This window comes from Pleurodeles waltl, chromosome 12 (genome assembly GCF_031143425.1).
Source record: "Pleurodeles waltl isolate 20211129_DDA chromosome 12, aPleWal1.hap1.20221129, whole genome shotgun sequence".
Classification (NCBI taxonomy): Eukaryota; Metazoa; Chordata; class Amphibia; order Caudata; family Salamandridae; genus Pleurodeles; species Pleurodeles waltl.
The window spans coordinates 522,612,924-522,633,593 of NC_090451.1; positions in this window are offsets into that span (position 1 = coordinate 522,612,924).

Consider the following 20,670-nt stretch of genomic DNA (forward strand, 5'->3'; position numbering starts at 1 on the left):
TGAGCTTTTGCTGTTTATCTTTCCTGATACTTTAAACCATCCTCTATCTAAGTCCTTACTGATACTTACTTCTCTTCCATATGAGGGAAGAGCCTTATTGTTTAGCTATGCCATACTGAGACTTTGCCATGTCCTATCTTTGCTGATGGTGAATCGACTGGTGACCTGAGGATGAAGCCTGTCGCTGTTTGCTGATTCATTTGGAGGGGTAACTATCTGATGAAAATTGTAATTGTCTGTTTTCCTTTTCTTTCTAGGTACCAACTGCTCTTTTGATAGTGGCCATAGTTAGATGTTTTCCAAATTTGTGTTTGCTAAATTGTTTTGCATGAAGTCCAACATGCTGATGCTAATTCGAGGTTAGTTAAGGTGTTCACAAATACCTGACGCAAATAGACAAATGACTGAGTTCTTGCTTTGTTGAATCTTGCACTACTGAGACTTTGCTAAGCTGCTTCTTATTACTGATGTGTTACTGCTTAATGAATATTCTCTATGCGTTGATTAACTGTGTTCAAATTATGTATCTGAAGAGTTACCAATGAGATTGATTGCTAATGAGATTAACGGAGATGATTATTAGATTGTAATCAATAGGGAATAAATATCCTAACACTTAACTAGATGTGTGTGGTTATTACTGACTGAAAGATCATGGTGCTAATCATTTAGTGATTCTTATTAAATGTTATTGATTGGCTTGTTTATTAGTTACTAAGAATATTGATTGGGTTATTGATATATTGATGTTGTGATGCCAGAAAGATACCTCGTACTGGGAAGTCTCCGAACGTGGTCAAAAGGTTCATCGGCCTAGGTGTGTCTCCTAGTAAGTTTACTTATCAAGGTTCTGACGCGCTATCAGGGTCTAGCAACTGGGACTATTTCTACACTTTGAGCTACTAGCTTGTTAACAGTGGGGGTTAGGGAGTGGGACTTGGGCAGGCATTGGGGTCCCCTTTGGCTGCTTGTTGTGTCGGGGGCAGTGATTCTGCCTGTGGGTGGGAAGGGTTGATGTTGGAAGGGTTTTTCCGAATTGTTACTCCAGTGACCATGTTTTTGGTAGCTAAGATGTTGGGGGGAATGGATTTCTCAATACCAGTACGACCCCTCCATTGGAGGGGTGAACAGACTGGAGAGGCAGAGGGATGTGGCTTGTTTACTCAGGTCAACTATGGCTAGCTTGAGTACCAAATATAAGTTTGTGACCCGGATTCTGCAAGGCCTACAGGGAGCGGTAAAATGCAATAGGGTAAAAACATATTCACAGGGATATGGTATATTGGTGTCGTTACTTCAGAAAACAAACCTATGAGATGACTGCATTAAATATCTGAGGAGACGATGGAGGGGACAGGCCTTTGCTACGTCCTACTTTGGTTATGCACGAGGGGGCCTTAATCTGGGTAGCCCTGGGGATCCCATTTAGACCCACACAGGTCCAGATAGACATTGAAGGCAGATATGTTATTTTGGAGGGTACTTTGAATGCACATGACCTGTGTTTTATAAATGCATATGCCCCCAACACAGTAAATTTTTTAGTCCACTGTTGGCGGCAGCGTAGGTATCTCTAGCACAGGAGGTAGTCATGGCACATGTCTTTAACTGCGTCGTCGGCGGACTGGTGGATAGATCGCCACCGAGACAAGACACAAAACCTTGCATGATATCAGCTTTATCGCAGACACTGACAGTCTTGCGACTTACCAATATATGGCGACAGCGGCACACACACAGACAGGCTCTTTCATGTTACACTCAGGCAGCATGCACCCATAGCCAACTTGACTACTTCCTTGTCCACTTAGAGGCTGTCCATAGAGTGGTTGATGTCCAATATCTCGCCCACTATATATTTGACCATTCACCCCTGTGGCTTACGTACTACCTGGAAAGGTGGGTGCCGCTGGTGCCTCTATGGAGGCTGCACCGAGATGCCTTGATTAAACAGGTGTTTCGGGATGCTATTTCAGAACTTTGACCAACTATTTTGTGCATAACTGGGACATAACAGCTAGCAGGACGACTGAGTGGGACACCAGGAAGGTGGGGATCCCTGGGATGTTCATGACATCTATGGTGGGTGTGCCCCATACTCTGGAAGAGGACTTGATGCGTCAGGAGGCAGTGCTGGAGGTGCTAGAGCTGGTGCTGTCCGGCAATGCAGCGACCCTGCAGGACTGGGGTAGACAACAACATACAGTCTGTGACCTTTGGGACCAACTGGAAAAATAAATGCAACACACAGGATGGAGGAGGTGGGTATATGGTGGGTGACAAGGTAGGCCATCTCTTGGCGTGCCTGATTAGATCGGAGACTGTGCCGGAGTCAGTTCTCATGCTTAGAGATGGACAGGGTTGTATGGTACACACCCAACAATCAATAAACAACACTTCTGCAACCCATTTAAGGGATATATATGTACTGATTTGGAGGGAGGCGCATCTCCTCCCAGAATACCTAGTCGGGCTGCCACTTCCTCATCTCCCCATGGAGGATTGTGTACTCCTGGGAGCATAGCTGACTAGACAGGAACTGTTGGGGATGGCGGAAGCCCTAAAAACGGCCAAATTACTGGGAGGAGACAGATTCCCAGCAAAATTTTATTGGCCTTTCTCGTGAACTCTTGTGGACAGACTATTAACAGTGTACGCTGAGGTGTTGGAACAAGGGCGTCTCCCAAACTTGATGAGAGAGGTACATATTGTCTTAATACGAAAATCGGTAAAAAAAAACCTTACATGGGGCTTGTACCATCCAATTTCTATGGTGCACGAGGATCAGAAACTCCTAAGTCATGTTCTGCCAGCCAGACTGTTGCCCTATCTCCCCTGCTTGGTCCACACAGACCAGTCGGGATTTGAACAAGTTACAGAACCTGCGCTGACTGTCCCATTTTCTATGTACTCCTGACCTGGACCAGGATCCCTATGCACATGCCTTTTTAGATGTCAAACAAGCCTTCTACTCGGTATGGTGGGATTATATTTGGCAGGTCCTAGATAGGATGGGTTTGGGTCCCAATTTTATCCAGTGGGTTTGATTGCTCTATAACAGCCCGACGGAACTGTGGAAACTGGATGTTACATTTCGTTGGAGATCCTATTACAGAGATGATAATAAAGTTTGTAGAGCGCTCAAATGCCTGCAGGTGTCTTGGAGCTGAGTGTGAACTGAAAAGAGGAGGAAACACAGTAGAAGGTGGCTGAAAGAAATCTAACAAATGGCTAAACAGCTAAGTTTTAATTATCTTCCTGAATGCTTGGTGGACACTGATTTTAGTATAAGTGGAAGGCTGTTCCACTGGAGACCAGTGCACCTAACAAAGCTTCCCCCCTCCCCACGAGGAACACTTGAAGGGCAGGATCAACACATTCCTAGTGAAGCTGGAGAGGAGAGTCCTTATAGGCAGATACCATTTGAACCTATCCCGAAGATATACAGGGCCTATTCCGTGAAGAGCTTTGAAAGCAATGCATAACGCCTTAAAGGTAATAATACATTGCTTAATAGGAAGCCAATGAGAGGTACGTGCCAGAGAGTGTCCATTGTCCCCCTTGATTTTCGCCCTGGCAATGGAGCCACTGGCATGTGGACTCTGTCAGGTACTACATGGTTTGGTGGGGGGAGGGTGCAGGTGGGAACCATGATACAAGTGGTCTCTTTATATGTTGATGATGCAAGGGTGTGTCTGCGTCATCCTCGGTGCCCCTCCTGTTTAATGTTCTCCAAACGTTTGCAGAATTCTTGGAGCTACAGGTTAATGATGCCAAGTCAGCTCTTTTCCCACTGTGACATTTGATGGATCGTCTCTCTGACACGGGTTTACCATGGAAGACAGATAGCGTCAGATACTTCAGGATGTATATCACCAATGGGGAACAACAGGCCTACGACCTAAATATCGGGCGGGTGATTTCTAACCTATGCCACACCACTGCTTTTTGGAAAATTATCACTCATGGGAAAAATAGCGCATCTAAAAACGGTCATCCTTCCTCAATGTTTACATGCTATGCAAGAAGCTATGCATGAAATTGCAAAGGGTGTTGCGCTTCCTCAACCACCTACTCATAGAACTCCTCTGGGTTTGAAAACACTGTAAAATAAGCTTATATACCCTTAAGAAGGAATGGGACAGAGGGGGGATGGAAGTTCCAGACTTGGCACTCTATGACCTAGCGGCACACCTGCAACACGCCAATTCACTGACTAGACGCTGAACCTAACTGGGGGGGGACACCATTGGGGGGCACACATGACGGATACCAACTCAGGGCTTTTCTAATGCTGGGATGGGCTAATGCTGGGATGGGCTGTACCTGACTCTTTCTCACACCCGATATGCCATATGGGCCATCTTTGAGAGAGTGGTTCAGAGAGTCATCGGGTGAACTCCATACTCCCTGGAATTATATCTTTGGATTGCACGACCATTAACACAAATTGCACAAACAATGGCAATTGACAAGTGGCAGGAAGGGGGATGCATTATGCTCTCAGACCTGTATCTGGTGGGCCACTTTTTTAACTGCAGGGTGAAAATTATTTGTTTGGACTGGGGAACAGTCATTTCTGCCAATACACTGAGATAGTGGAAAAGACAAGACAGTTGGGGCCTTCATTTCCAAACGCCCCAGAACTCACACAGACACCAGTGACCATGCTATCAATGGCGGGAGGTCGTAGGTTCATAACATACACCAGGTGTTAAGAGCAGACAGCCGACTAGCTCCACTAACAACAGATGATGAGTGGCAGTGTGTGTGTGACGAGCCCCAGGTGCCCAAAGATTGACAGAAAATACACACCAGGGTTCACACTGTGTCAATCTGTGCAAGGTTTAAACTGACTCAATACTACACAGTAGATATGGCCTATCTTTCCCCCAAAAGGATCCACCTCATATATTTGGACAGGTCCTAGAACTGTGGGTGCCTGTAGCAGACTTCACACATATTATATGGCACTGCCTAGATATAGCGGTCTACTGGGAAGCCGTATTGCACCTTATTAAACACTCAACTGGTTGGGAGGTTCAGCATACCATTAAACAGTGCTTCCTTAGTCGCCTTCCAGATAACCCTAAGAGGAAATTGAGCAGGCGATTTGTGATACTGGGGCTTATAGTGGCCAAACAACAGACTGCAATTGCTTGGTTGAGTGCCAGGGCCCCAGTGCAGTCAGATTGGCGAAGGGACATGCTGGAATGGAGTGGCGCAGAGGAGGCACATATGCGAATATCCCATATGGATAAGAAAGTAACGGACAATTTGATATCATCATCATCAGCACATTGCTTTATTCGGTTAATTTAAACCATCAAAGCATAAATCACACAGTACAAGAATAAAATTTTAAATCATAAATATCTTACATTCAAAAAATACATAAAAGTATAAAACATAAATACTAAAATCAAGGAGATATTTCTCTTCACACAGTGCATAACTACCTAGACCTTGTTCCTCAGGATAGCCAAAATATCATCCAGCAAACTAACACCCTAATCATAGGCCTCATAATAATCGAGAATAATTTTTTAACTGGCAAATTCGTATATGCCATGCAGCCGCAAGGAACTTGCTAACTGCACAGAACAGGGTGCAGGATGTATCCCTCGTCATAATCCTTAAAGCATCTATACAACATCTGATCCCTATGTTCTTACAAACTGGGCGTAGCCACCTCTGACGAGCAATCCTATATGCTGGGCATATGAACATAAAATGCGCAATGGTTTCCGGAGAAATACTACAACTCGGGCATAGATCAGTTCTCAGAGCAGAATCCCGCCAATTGCCAAAAGATTTAAGAGGTAGGCATCCATATCTGAACTGAATATACAAACTCTTGCTTAATGGATCAGTAATGAGATCCATAAACAGTTCAAGGCACGGATGCCACTTGGTATCAAGAAATTGAGAAGTCAATCTCCCATGAGACAAATGAAGTCAGTAGTTTCCCCTGACATACGCCCAATAAGCTGTTTTTAGATGCTTCTTCTGCTCTTTCCTTAAATTATAAGGATGGCTCCAGTAGTTACTAAGACCCAGAATGCAAAACCATTTTGATATGTGTTTAAACCAAGGAATAGTAAGCATGTTAGGTCTATCTAAGATGTCTTGGATGGATTCCTTATATGTGAGTAGCTCAGGAGTAGACCAAACACGTACCCAGAAAAGCAGCGGTCTTAAAGCTATAATGTCTGAGATACGTGCAAGTCCGAGGTCCCAAAACATTGGTAACAAAGGAGTATTACGTGGACAAGCCAAGAGTGATCTTACAAAATTGTTTTCACCTATTGAAAGTTTACCAGCATTTGAGTATCCCCAGACTTCTGCCCCGTAAGCCACAGCACTCTGGGCCTTTGCCCGATAAATTTTTAGTGCTGGAGTGACTACTCTCTCGATGGTCGACTTGTGGAAGCGCAAAATTGCCCCAGATCTATGTGCCAGAAGGGCTAAGCTTTTATTAATCTGGGCCTCCCACTGCATATCCTTGCTAATTCTGACCCCCAGGTAATCAATGGAGCAAACCTTGCTCAACGGAGTCCCTTTGTAGAGGATGGTATATCCTTTAGAGGGACCACGTCCCATGGTCATAATTTTAGTTTTGGTATGATTAAGCTCCAGCCCAAAGTCATCACAAAACAAGCTAAACCTATCCATTAATACCTGTAGGCCTATCGTTGTTCGGGAGATCAAGAGAGAATCGTCGGCGAATAGCAGAATCAGGATTTTTGTATTATTCAGAGAGGGCGCATCATTTTGGCAATTAGTAATAACTTGCACTACCTCATTGATAAACAAGATGAAAAGAGTCGGAGCAAGGACGCAACCCTGTCGAACCCCTCTCCTGATCTCTATTCTGTCAGTGAGTTCCCCCTGGTTACCCCATCTAACTTGGGCATAAGTATTATCGTGCAGTCTTTGGATTAAATGTACTAAGTTCTCTGGGGTACCAATTTTTTTCAGAACTCCCCACAGTTTCTCTCTTGGCACAAGATCAAAAGCAGATCTCAGGTCTACAAAGGCCACATATAATTTCTGTCTGACTAAGGTGACATACTTCCAGAATAATAGTGACAACCTAAAGACTTGGTCCATAGTGTTTGTTTTTGAACGAAATCCAGCCTGTAGACGAGATAATATCTGGTTTGTCAAAACCCATTCCATAAGTCTGGCCAAAATTTGTTTTGCAAAGATCTTTTGGAGAATATCAATAAGGCTAATCGGTCGATAGTTCGCTGGCAAACCTACATCGCCTTTCTTGTAAACCGGGATTATTTCTGCACCATGCCATGAATCAGGTATGGGACCACCTGCTGCTATGGCATTGGACAATAAATTGATGTACCATGCCCATATAGTGGGCTCAGATTTAAACAGATCCCAGGTATCTTATCAGGGCCAGGGGCTTTAGCTGGCCTCAGAGAATTAATAGCACCAGTTGTTTCAGCTATAGAAAAGACAATGCTCTCAACTGAGCTATTTGTAGAAGCTACATCGTCAACATGTCTGATAATCTTAGGGTCATGCAATTCAGGATAGGCATAAATTTCAGAAAAATGGGTCACCCATCTATCAGGTTGAATATAAGAGCTGATGGAGTTATTTCCCCCTCTCGATCTGCAAGCCAGCAATCTCCAAAAAGAATCATCATCCTTATTTTTAACTGCAACCAATAACCTCTGCCAGATTCCGTCTTCCCAGCTTTTTTTAGCTTGCTTCAGGACAATTTGATATCATGAAGCACAATGACTCAGGCACTGGTGGAGTCCACTGAGGAGAGTCAGATTGAGAAGGGCTTTTGAGTGCAATGCAGACAAGTGGAGCTGTAAAGAAGGAGGGTGAAGGGCAAATAAACACACAGAACCCAGAAAGCTCCACATGGTCAAAAAAACGAGAAGGCCTGCTCGATAGCTCCTACAGCTGTAAAGTTCTATACATTCTGACTTACTCAGCGCTTGGAAGCCAGTGGGGGGAGGGGGAGGAAAGGGGGATTCAGGGTGGACATGCAGCTCACTAGACGTGATGCAGTTAACAAAGTTGGATTATGGATTGTTCAGCAGTGAGATACATATCTCATATGTTTTTGCTAGGAACAGTCTGAACAGGACAGCAATGCTTCTTACCTGCTTTGGAGAACATTATGGGCCTGATTACAACTTTGGCAGAGGGGGTTAATCCGTCCCAAATGTGACGGATATCCCACCCACCGTACTACGAGCTCCATAGGATATAATGGACTCGTAATACGGCGGGCGGGATATCCGTCACATTTGGGACAGATTAACCCCCTTCGCCAAAGTTATAATCAGGCCCTATATCTTTCCTCCAGGGGGTGGAATTGATGGTACAGAAGGCGGCCATACAGAGGGGCCTGCAGACTATAACCTAGGATGCTATGAGAAGTATTAGAAATGGGGTTTCTGGTTGGCTAGGGTATGCACCTAAGCTAAGCAGAACCCAACATCAATCAGGGCAAGTAAATTACACACCAAGGATAACCTGTGCTCACCCCCTGGTAGCTTGGCAAAGAGCAGTCAGGCTTATCTCCAGAGGTTATGTATAACACATGCACACCAGTGACACAATATATCACACCGCAAAAGAGGTCCCACATAGGTGACATACGTTGTAAGTACTGTGCATATCGTGTAAATGCTGGCGTAGTACTGGTTAAGAAGATTCAATATGATAGATATTATCAGACCACCAATGCTCAGGCCATGAAAATGCATCAGGTTATGAACGAAGAGGGATATAAAACACCAGTAGTACAGAAATCATAATAAACACATCAGCACCAATAAACCCAGGCAAAGCAAATTAACCCCTGCCCCCTATTAGTGGGGTTACGATGATCTTTAGGATTCCTGGCGAGAAAAATGGCTTGTTGGAATGGACGTAGGCCACATGAGCACGTGCGCGCCTACTACAAGGTATACAGTAGCTGTTGTAGGACCAGCACAATGACTGGTTCCCGCCTCTGAGTGTCCCCATGGTTGTAAGGAGAATGGGATACCCTACAGTCTGCAATGGAGATGGGGGATGTTGGGACCACCCCAGTCCGTGGTGAAGGTTATGGCAAGAGGGTTCTTTCTGCAAGGAGTACAGAACGTTTAGCTGGGGGCCGCTTGGGTGAGGGATGAAGTTTCTGCTGCAAGAAGCGCAACAAAGTCACTGAGACCCCACGGGTCTGAATGATGTCAGCCATCACCCACTGCTGTGGCCAAGGGCCAAGGTTATTATTGTAATCAACCCTTAACGCGAGGTGTGCCACGTACTGTTGTTGGGACAGCTTGGGTCCATGTAAGGGAATTCCACACGCACACACCACAGTGGCTGCGAGCTAGGCCAGAAACATCAACTCCTGGGTGGTCCCCCTAGTTACTCCAGTACCTGAAAGTGGGGCAGGGAGGCCACGCAGGCAAGGGGATTCCTTCTGAGGCTATGTGTCTCAGTAGCAGCCTCCAGCAAAGTGCCAAGAGCCCAGGCATCGAACAGCCCAAAAGTTGAGGCATGTGTATGGGGATGCAATAAAAGCATTCACTACATGCTGGGCAAAACACAATTGGCAGCAAACAGCACACTGCTACCGGACTCACAGGGAGTAGAGTCCATGTCTGAGGTGCTTGGGGACAGTCCAACAATCCTAGGAGCGCACAGGTAGGGCACTAGCAGGGAACAGGCAGAAGACCAGCTCATCCCCCATAAATGGAAAAGTGGCTAGCCCAGCATGTGGCAGGCAGCAGGCCAGCACAACAAAGCAGTTGGTAGGGATGGCAGTTTCTCCTGGCAGTCTAATTGTGCCTGGCGAGACCAGAGTCAGGGAACTGCTGGCAGCAGGGCAACATGCAGAAAAGCAAGCCAGTGAGTCCTTCAGGCCACCCAGGCAACAGCAAAAGAGCAGTCCATATGAGTCCTTTGAGCAGCACAGCAGTCCTTCTGACGGAGGTTCAGTCCTAGTTCCAAAAGTGCTAAAAAAATCATGGGGTCAGAACCCCTATAATTATACTCCAAAATGTATTTGTACAGGGTGTGACTTCAAGGGGACCCTTTCAAGTGTAACACAACCCCTTTCAACCCAGCCCTGGCTCTAGACACATGTAGGGGGTAAATCAGCCCATTGTGTGAGGGCAGGACACAGCCTATTGACATGTAAGGTGTGAAGACCCTCCCTCTCCCGAGCCCAGGGTGACTATCAGTATGCAGATGGCTGCAGATGCTTCTTCGGTCACACCCAGCCCCTCCTGTGTTGTGACTGTCTGGAAAGTATGCACAAAGTGTAGCTGTCACTCTTTTAAAAGAGGCTTTTCTAAAACAGTAATGTACAATTCAACAGGATTTCTCACTACCATTCTAAACATACCAAACACGCACACTCTACTCTTTCCAGATCAGAAATTGCCACTTAAAATGATACAAAGGAATTCCCAATGCTAACCTATGAGAGAAGCACCCCTCACAGTAGTGAAAAATTAAACAGGCTGTTTGCCACTACTAGGACATGTAAAACATAAAAGTACATGTCCTGCCTTTTACCTACACAGCACCCACCCATTGAGCTACCTAGGGCCTACCTTAAGGGTGACATAGGTGTACTTAAAGGGGAGTTTAGACCTTTGCCAGTAGTTTGACATGCCTAGTCAATGTGGTAGTAAACTGCACATGCAGGCTCTTCAGTGGCAGGTTTAATTTGAAAGGCTACTTCTGTTGGTGGCGCAATCTATGCTGCAGGCCCACTAGTTGCATTTAATTTACAGGCCCTGGGTATATGGTATGCCACTTTACAAGGGGCTTACAGGTAAATTAAATATGCCAAACAGGTGTAAGCCAATCATATCAAGTTGGAGGGGAGAGGGCATATGCACTTAAATACTGATTAGCAGTGGTAAAGTCCCCAGAGCCCTAAGGTCAACAAAAAGGAGGTTAGACAAATAGGAGGAGAAAGGCAAATAAATTGGGGATAATCCTGCAGAAAGGGCCATTTCCAACAAGAAGGAATACTGGGCCTGTAAAATGTGCAATGTAAGTGGTATAACATGTCAACTACTAATCGTTATTTGAAATGATAATAAAGAATTTGTTTTAAAAATTACCCCAGTGCGAAAGACCTTATGCTTTCCGCAGGTAAAAAAAAATCTGAAATTCTTTAAGGTATGCACAGGAGTGACTTCTGCATCTAAAAAACTCTGCATAAGAAATAAGTTAGGCACTTACCTATTGAGGGCATTAATCCCACTTGCAAAACCTGTTTTGACATTATGGAACAAGTGCGTTCAAACCTCAATAATCTACATAAAATGTTATGCCTACACGCTGTATAACAGTTTGTGTCATAAGATGCTCACTGTAAGGATCCCCAGAGAAGTACAGTTTACTGTTTGCCTTGTTTTTACTGTTACAGAAGGTTCTCCTTGCACACTATTGTAATTTGTTTTTTATGTAATTTTTTAAAATTTGATTATAGCTCCCTGCTCTCCCTGGGACCGAGAGCGTGGTTTGATGCATGTAAACAAATGGCAGATATATATTTTCTCATATTTAAAGTAAATTATGTCTCATTTTCAACTTTAGTACACTCTGAAGCTCTTCACAAAACAAGTAGAGTTGAATAAAAGGCAGTTGGGGCAAGATGTATCAAAGGGTTTTTCCCCATTATTTGCATATCAGAAAATGTGTTCGTACTGGAGGAAAATTCCACTGTTGGCATGGTTACCCCCTAACTTTTTGCCTTTTGTTAATGCCAGCTTTGATTGAAAGTGTGCTGGGACCCTGCTAACCAGGCCCCAGCACCAGTGTTCTTTCCCTAAAACTGTACCTTTGTCTCCACAACTGGCACAGCCCTGGCACACAGATATGTCCCTTGTAAAAGGTACCCATGGCACCAAGGGTCCTGTGGCCAGGGACGGTCTCTAAGGGCTGCAGCATGTATTATGCCACCCTGGGGACTCCTCACTCAGCCCCTGCACACTGCCTCATGGCTTGTGTGTGCTGGTGGGGCGAAAAAGACTAAGTTGACATGGCACTCCCCTCAGTGTGCCATGCCCACAACCCACTGCCTGTGCCATAGGTAAGTCACCCCTCTAGCAGACCTTACAGCCCAAAGGCAGGGTGCACTATACCACAGGTGAGGGCATAGCTGCATGAGCAGTATGCCCCTACAGTGTCTAAGCCAGTTCTTAGACATTGTAAATGCAGGGTAGCCATAAAGAATATAAGGTCTGGGAGTTTGTCAAACACGAACTCCACAGTTCCATAATGGCTACACTGAATACTGGGAAGTTTGGTATCAAACTTCTCAGCACAATAAATCTGCAGTGATAGCAGTGTGGGATTTATTGAGAAATTCACTCAGAGGGTATCTTATACATGTCCCCTGCATGCAAGCACAATTGCTAGTGCTAGGCTGACCGGTGTCTGCCAGCCTGCCACTTTCAGGCGAGTTTCTGGCCACATGGGGTGAGTGCCTTTGTGCACTCTGTGACCAGGAACAAAGCCTGTCCTGGGTGGAGGTGCTTCCCATCTCCCCCTGCAGGAACTGTAACACCTGGTGGTGAGCCTCAAAGGCTCAAGCCTGGTGTTACAATGCCCCAGGGCACTCCAGCTAGTGGAGATGTCCGCCCCCCGGACACAGCCCCCACATTTGGCAGCAAGTCCAGAGGAGTTCATGAGAAAAACAAGGATGAGTCACCCTCCAGCCAGGACAACCCCTAAGGTGCCCAGACTTGAGGTGAAACTTCCTTAGAAAATCCTCCATCTTGGCATGGAGGATTTAGCCCAATAGGATTAGGGCTGTGCCCCCCATCCCCAAAGGGAGGAAGAACAGGGAGGGTATAGCCACTGTCAGGGACAGTAGCCATTGGCTACTGCCCCAACCCTAAACACACCCCTAAATCTAGTATTTAGGGGCGTCCTGGAACCCAGGAAATCAGATTCCTGATGACCTAACAAGAAGAAGGACTGCTGACCTGAAAACCCCGCAGAGAAGAAGGAGACGACAACTGCTTTGGCCCCATCCCTACTGGCCTGTCTCCAGATTCAAAGAACCTGCAACAGGGACGCATCCTGCGGGCCCAGCGGCCTCTGCCGACTCAGAGGACTGCCCTGCGATTCCAAAGGACCAAGAAACTCCTGTGGACAGCGGCGCTGTCCAAAGCAACAAGAAGAAACCATCTTTAAAGGGACTCTCACCTCACTCCTGAAGCGTGAGTCCCCACCACTCTGCACCCGACGCCCCTGGCCGGTGTCCAGACAAACCAACACTGCAGAGAGGACCCCCAAGTGACTCCAACGACGTGTCCACCCTGAGCCGAACTCCCTGTACTCCCACAACGAAGTCTACAGAGAGAATCCAGAGGACCCTCCTAACCGCGACTGCCCGGTAACAAAGAACACGACGCCTGGAAGAAGCACTGCATCTGCAGCCCCCAGACCCGTGAGGAACCAACTACCAGTGCAGTAGTGACCAGCAGGCAGCCCCCACCTTTGCCCAGTCAGTGGCTGGCTCAAGAAGCCCCCCTGTGCCCTGCCTGCATCGTCAGAGTGAACCCCAGGTCCCTCCATTGAGTTCAATACAAAACCTGATGCCTTGTTTCCACACTGCACCCAGCCGCCCCTGTGCTGCCCAGTGCTTTACAAACCCCCCCTGGTCTGTTCCCCGAAGACGCAGATACTTACCTGCTAGCAGACTGGAACCGGAGCACCCCTAGTCTCCAAAGGCGCCTATGTTATTTGGCCCCTCTTTGACCTCTGCACCTGACCGGCCCTGTGTTGCTGGTGCTGGGTGTTTGGGGTTAACTTGAACCCCCAACGGTGGACTGCCTATGCCCCGGAGACTGAACTTGTAAGTGCTTTACTTACCTAAAAAACTAACCTGTACTTACCTTCCCCAGGAACTGTTGAATTTTGCAGTGTCCACTTTTAAAATAGCTTATTGCCATTTTATGCCAAACAGTGTACATTACTGTTTTTATTTAAAGTCCTATCTTTACCTATACCAAGTACCTTACAATTAACGTACTTACCTGCACCCTTATCCCCATACAAGTTAATCTAGGTGCATCTGTATCACGTTTCACCATATTTTGTATGGTCCAAAAGCACTTTTCGGAACCTGGACACCCTTTACCTTTCTGGGATAATTCCTGACTGGTCTCAAAGTACTCTTGGTCTGTTTGTCATTGTATGTGGTTGTGTTTCGTGTAGTTTAGAGGTAAGGCACATTGGATTGTGGACTTTATACTTGGAGAAGATGAATGTACAGGGAGTGCAGAATTATTAGGCAAATTAGTATTTTGACCACATCATCCTCTTTATGCATGTTGTCTTACTCCAAGCTGTATAGGCTCGAAAGCCTACTACCAATTAAGCATATTAGGTGATGTGCATCTCTGTAATGAGAAGGGGTGTGGTCTAATGACATCAACACCCTATATCAGGTGTGCATAATTATTAGGCAACTTCCTTTCCTTTGGCAAAATGGGTCAAAAGAAGGACTTGACAGGCTCAGAAAAGTCAAAAATAGTGAGATATCTTGCAGAGGGATGCAGCACTCTTAAAATTGCAAAGCTTCTGAAGCGTGATCATCGAACAATCAAGCGTTTCATTCAAAATAGTCAACAGGGTCGCAAGAAGCGTGTGGAAAAACCAAGGCGCAAAATAACTGCCCATGAACTGAGAAAAGACAAGCGTGCAGCTGCCACGATGCCACTTGCCACCAGTTTGGCCATATTTCAGAGCTGCAACATCACTGGAGTGCCCAAAAGCACAAGGTGTGCAATACTCAGAGACATGGCCAAGGTAAGAAAGGCTGAAAGACGACCACCACTGAACAAGACACACAAGCTGAAACGTCAAGACTGGGCCAAGAAATATCTCAAGACTGATTTTTCTAAGGTTTTATGGACTGATGAAATGAGAGTGAGTCTTGATGGACCAGATGGATGGGCCCGTGGCTGGATTGGTAAAGGGCAGAGAGCTCCAGTCCGACTCAGACGCCAGCAAGGTGGAGGTGGAGTACTGGTTTGGGCTGGTATCATCAAAGATGAGCTTGTGGGGCCTTTTCGGGTTGAGGATGGAGTCAAGCTCAACTCCCAGTCCTACTGCCAGTTCCTGGAAGACACCTTCTTCAAGCAGTGGTACAGGAAGAAGTCTGCATCCTTCAAGAAAAACATGATTTTCATGCAGGACAATGCTCCATCACACGCGTCCAAGTACTCCACAGCGTGGCTGGCAAGAAAGGGTATAAAAGAAGGAAATCTAATGACATGGCCTCCTTGTTCACCTGATCTGAACCCCATTGAGAACCTGTGGTCCATCATCAAATGTGAGATTTACAAGGAGGGAAAACAGTACACCTCTCTGAACAGTGTCTGGGAGGCTGTGGTTGCTGCTGCACGCAATGTTGATGGTGAACAGATCAAAACACTGACAGAATCCATGGATGGCAGGCTTTTGAGTGTCCTTGCAAAGAAAGGTGGCTATATTGGTCACTGATTTGTTTTTGTTTTGTTTTTGAATGTCAGAAATGTATATTTGTGAATGTTGAGATGTTATATTGGTTTCACTGGTAATGATAAATAATTGAAATGGGTATATATATTTTTTTGTTAAGTTGCCTAATAATTATGCACAGTGATAGTCACCTGCACACACAGATATCCCCCTAACATAGCTAAAACTAAAAACAAACTAAAAACTACTTCCAAAAATATTCAGTTTTGATATTAATGAGTTTTTTGGGTTCATTGAGAACATGGTTGTTGTTCAATAATAAAATTAATCCTCAAAAATATAACTTGCCTAATAATTCTGCACTCCCTGTATGGTTTAGTGATTATACTGAAATTATGACCTGCCGGTGAAATAAATGTGGGCAAACTACATGTTATTTAGAGCAACTGTACAAATAAGCGCAGATTCACATGTTTATTATTACAGTGACCCGAGAAAAACACTCGAGTGCACCACAGATTGAATGTTTTATTGACTCTGAACAATGAATCAACTCTGCTAGTAACCGTGCGGCACTTCCAGGTGACTTTACCTCATTGCATAAATAAAACTTGTTGTATCCTGGTATTGAGTAATTACACTCTGCACTTTTGTAAACATACTCTACATTGGATAGTGTCCGGCTAGATCCGAGGATGCCTTCAAGCCCCAGGAGTACCAATCTTTATCATTTGAGTTAAAAATTAACGAAAATCCAGAAGCCTATTTCTGGTAAATAGGCAGGCAAGAGTTACTTATTTATATACTGTTTTACTTTAGTGCACACCAGACCCACCTGAATAAAAACACTGGCACGCTGTCTCTCAACAAGAGTCTTAGAGGGGGGATACATTTTGGGGTGGTAAGCAGCCCCTTCCCCGATCCTTTGGGAGTTGGGTGGACTGAGGAGTTCCCCGTCTGGTCACTACTACCCTGGTGACACTGGGATTCCATTATTTTCTAGGTCAGTCCTGGACAAAGAGCTAGGAGGTTGAGCAAACGTAGAATCTGAATATATTTTTTGGAGCGGGGGGGCATTACCCGTTGCCCAGAAGTGTCTTGAAAAAAAAAAATATATATATACACACATATATATATGTATATTTATATATATATATATACACACACACACACATATATATATATATATATATATATATATATATATCTCTCGAATAATTAAATTAGTCCAACTGCTCGGATGGCCGCTCGTATATGAAGAAGTCTCGAATAAAGTATGTATTCGAATTAACCTGATTGGAACAATATCCTAAATGTTGTTTGTCGCAGTGGCGGCCGGCAGCTTTGGGAGGAGGGCGGGCGGGGCACACACACAAACACACACACACACACACAGACTCATTCTTTCACACACAGACACGCACGCACGCACGCTCATCCATTAACAATACTCATTCCATTCAAACATGCACGCACGCACCAAACATTCATTTTACAAGATCACACCCATTCATTCTTTCACACACACACACGCACGCACACACATCCATTAACAACACTCAAACATGCATGCGCGCACCAAACATTCAATGTAAAACATATCACATACATACACACACACACACACTTAGCTTTAGCCTCCAGGTCCCAGGAGGGTTGAGACTGCTGCCTTCCCTCATTGGCTGACCTTAGGTCAGCCAATGAGGGAAGGCAGCAGTCCCAGCCTCATCACAGAGTGGAATGGGGTCAGTGAGACTGCTGACCCCACCCCACTCTGTGACGAAGTGTCACTGATTGACACTAGCCCTGGGCACTTCAGGGCTTAAACCTGAAGCGCCCAGGGAGAGTGTCAATGGGTGACGCTTTCCTCGTCACCCAGGGGAGGGCCTCGAGGCACTTTTGCTGGGCCGAGGAGGTCACGCCCATAGGGGTCGTGATCTCCTCAGCCCAGCAAAGTTCAGCTCAGGCAGCCTGGAGTCTGCGCAAATCGCGCATGGCTCACTCCTGGCTGCCTGACCTGATCATGAAGAGTGTCTGTCAGGCTGACCTTTGTTCAGCCTGACAGACACTCTTCATGGGGTGGGGGGGCGTGGCCCCTCCGCCATGAAGGACGGGCCGCCACTGGTTTGTCGGACTAATTGTTTTGAAAAATCTTGGAATTAGATCTAGAATTTTGTTGCCTCTCTTACTGGATATATAATTTTTGATGCTAGGTTGTCTGGAAGCCAACCTATAGAGGTGGGCAACAAGTTTATATACATAGGGGAACTTAATGGTAGTGTTGTACTTTGGTGCTTAGCATTCTAGGTTGTTTATACAGTGTTTTGAAGATGGATGGCAACTTAACTATAAAAGTCCTAATGAGACTGCAGGCTGATCTTTGAAGGATTAGAATAACCGAGTTGGATGAGTGAGTCACACCGGAAACTATTGAGGAAACCAATACAATTGCTAGTAGACTTGAAAAAGGACCAATAATTGAAATAGCTAGTGCCCTAGAACAAGAATGAACAGAAACTCTTAAATTACATAAATGTTCCCATAACTACCGTAATCCCACAACTGAGAATGGAGTTGTTATGATTTAGTCTGTAAGGAGTTTGAAGATAAAGGCAGTCATTCTGACCGCGACGGGCGGCGGTAGCCGCCTGCCATGCGGTCACCGCCATTTGGCCGCTCCGCGGTCAAAAGCCTGCGGCGGCCATTCTGGCTTTCCCGCTGCGCCGCCCACCGGCCCAGCGGGAAAGCCCCTGCAACATAGAAGCCGGCTCCGAATGGAGCCGGCGGTGTTGCAGGGGTGCGACGGGTGCAGTTGCACCCGTCGCGATTTTCACTGTCTGCTAAGCAGACAGTGAAAATCATGCTGGGGCCCTGTTAGGGGGCCCCTGCACTGCCCATGCCAGTGGCATGGGCAGTGCAGGGGCCCCCAGGAGCCCCACAACACCCGTTCCCGCCATCCTGTTCCTGCCGGTAAAAACCGCCAGAAACAGGGTGGCGGGAAGGGGGTCGGAATCCCCATGGCGGCGCTGCTTGCAGCGCCGCCATGGAGGTTCAGCCCTGCCAGGGGTATTCCGGCGGGAAACCGCCGGATCCCCTTTTCTGACCGCGGCTTTACCGCTGCGGTCAGAATGGGCACTGAAGCACCGCCAGCCTGTTGGCGGTGCTTCCGTTGCCCGCGGCCCTGGTGGTTTAGGACCGCCAGGGTCAGAATGAGGCCCAAAGTGCCTTAGGCTTCCTGCAGTGTAGCTCGGTTTTATGTTCTACTAAGGAGATGTTGCTGGTACCACTCACTTTAGAATGTCTAACATTGTTCAGCATGGGGGTCCAAGTGAGTACAGAGCGGGACCACTAGCAAATGACAGTAATCGGAAAATGTAGACATGCTTATGCATTACTAGCATGACCTAGATAGGCAGAATTACTACTGTCAAAACTCTAGAGTCCTTTGTTTATGTCAGTTCACGTTCTAATTTTTGCCTGCAAGAACCTATTTGTCTTTCTTTTATGTCTGGGGTGCATTCTGCATCTTTAGCCACAGCCACAGCACCACGTAAGGCATTCCCCTTTGTTCGTGGCCTCAAATCTCCTTTATAGTTTAGAAATGTTTGCTGAAATTATGTAACTCGCTAAGAAACTCAGTAAGTCCTTCCTCAGTTTGTGACAATTGCAATAATGGTAGTGCAAAAGTAAGTTTGGAGCATAAACACACGGAAAAAGGAGATCGGGAATGTGGCAGCAAAAAAGCAAGGGGTAGACCAGGAAGGAACAGAGAAAGGGACCATCCAGCAGGTGAAGAGGAACCACCTCAAGATACGAGGTGTAAAGGTGGTACAGATCTATCATGTAGGGGGTGGGAGAAGTTGAGATCTTATAAATAGTTTAGGAGGGACATGGCAGCAGGGGAGTATGTGGAGACAAAGGAACTGGCCATAACCTTAAATGGGGGATATGACACCTGTGAATAAACAGGGGACTAAGGACAATAGGAGACCTTTATTTTTGTGAAGTGAGTCAAGGGACAAAGGAGATGGGAGACGTGCAGGAGAGGAAGCAAGGCCGTTCATTTGATAGGTTGGACGGAGGCGAGCCAGACACGAGGTGGGTGTGGTCAAGAAGATGCATTCAGTGCATATTAAATGTGTCTGCTTATCCAAGGAAAACATGTGGCGCTCAATCCCTTGAATCCAAATGAGAATAACCCATATTCACAGCAGCAGCTTCTCTTCTGATGTCCACAGACTCGCCTCCAACCGCTTGAAGACACTGCTACATGGACAGCAGGGTAAATCTGTCCTTTGATTTATTATCCAGTCATCCTGAAGGACTGCACAGACTTCCCAATGTCGGAGTAAATGTAATGTGCTCTCCACTTCCGATGCTTTTAGAGTAATTAGCAATGTCTCATGTTTAGTAAGGCTGTCAGGGTCTGAAATGATGTGCAGCGAGGCATCTGCCACAAGCCGGCAACAGTGATGGACGCCTGGAGGGGATTTGGGTCTCTCTTGCTGATGTTTTACTGTGAATTAAGAAGCTGTCTCTGAGGGTGAGGCTGCTGGTGGACGCTATTGCACTGCAGTTATTTCGCCTTTCTTCACCTTTTGGACAGAGTTGAACCAGCAGTTCAAGTGGCCAGGTCTAGGAGCCTTTGAGGTTGACCTTCTATTCTGAGGAGAGGCCCCATTTTGTCAGGCAGTTGAACCTTGGGGTAAGTGAGTCTGGCTAATGCAGAGCTATTCGGCTGAACTAAAGGGTCTATTGGCAGTCTAGGTACCAAGACCAGCCCTAGCAAAACCAGCCCCGCATTGAGAAGGGGACAGAGGGCATTCTCCACCACCCCAAAACATGTTTAGGAAAAAAAAGGGTCCAAACAGTGCATATTACAGCGCAATTAGTCAACTGAAATGGTAAAGTATTTTCAGGGGTGCATCAGGGCAGACCATCTAAAAATGGCAGAAACTCCCAGCGGTCAGTATGGCCCTACCTGCCCGCCCCGTACTACTGGTTAGAGGCTGACCTCATGCTAGCTCAGGGAAGGTTGTGTTGCTCCATAGGTAAACGTGTTCCTAAAGTGGTGTTGTACAGGATAGGTTTCAAATATTCCAATACATCCTTATGGCTCAGTAAACTCGCTGCTTACAGAACGAGTCTTACGCATGAAGATAAACACATCTCGATAACTGCTTCATCCATTATAGAGTTTAA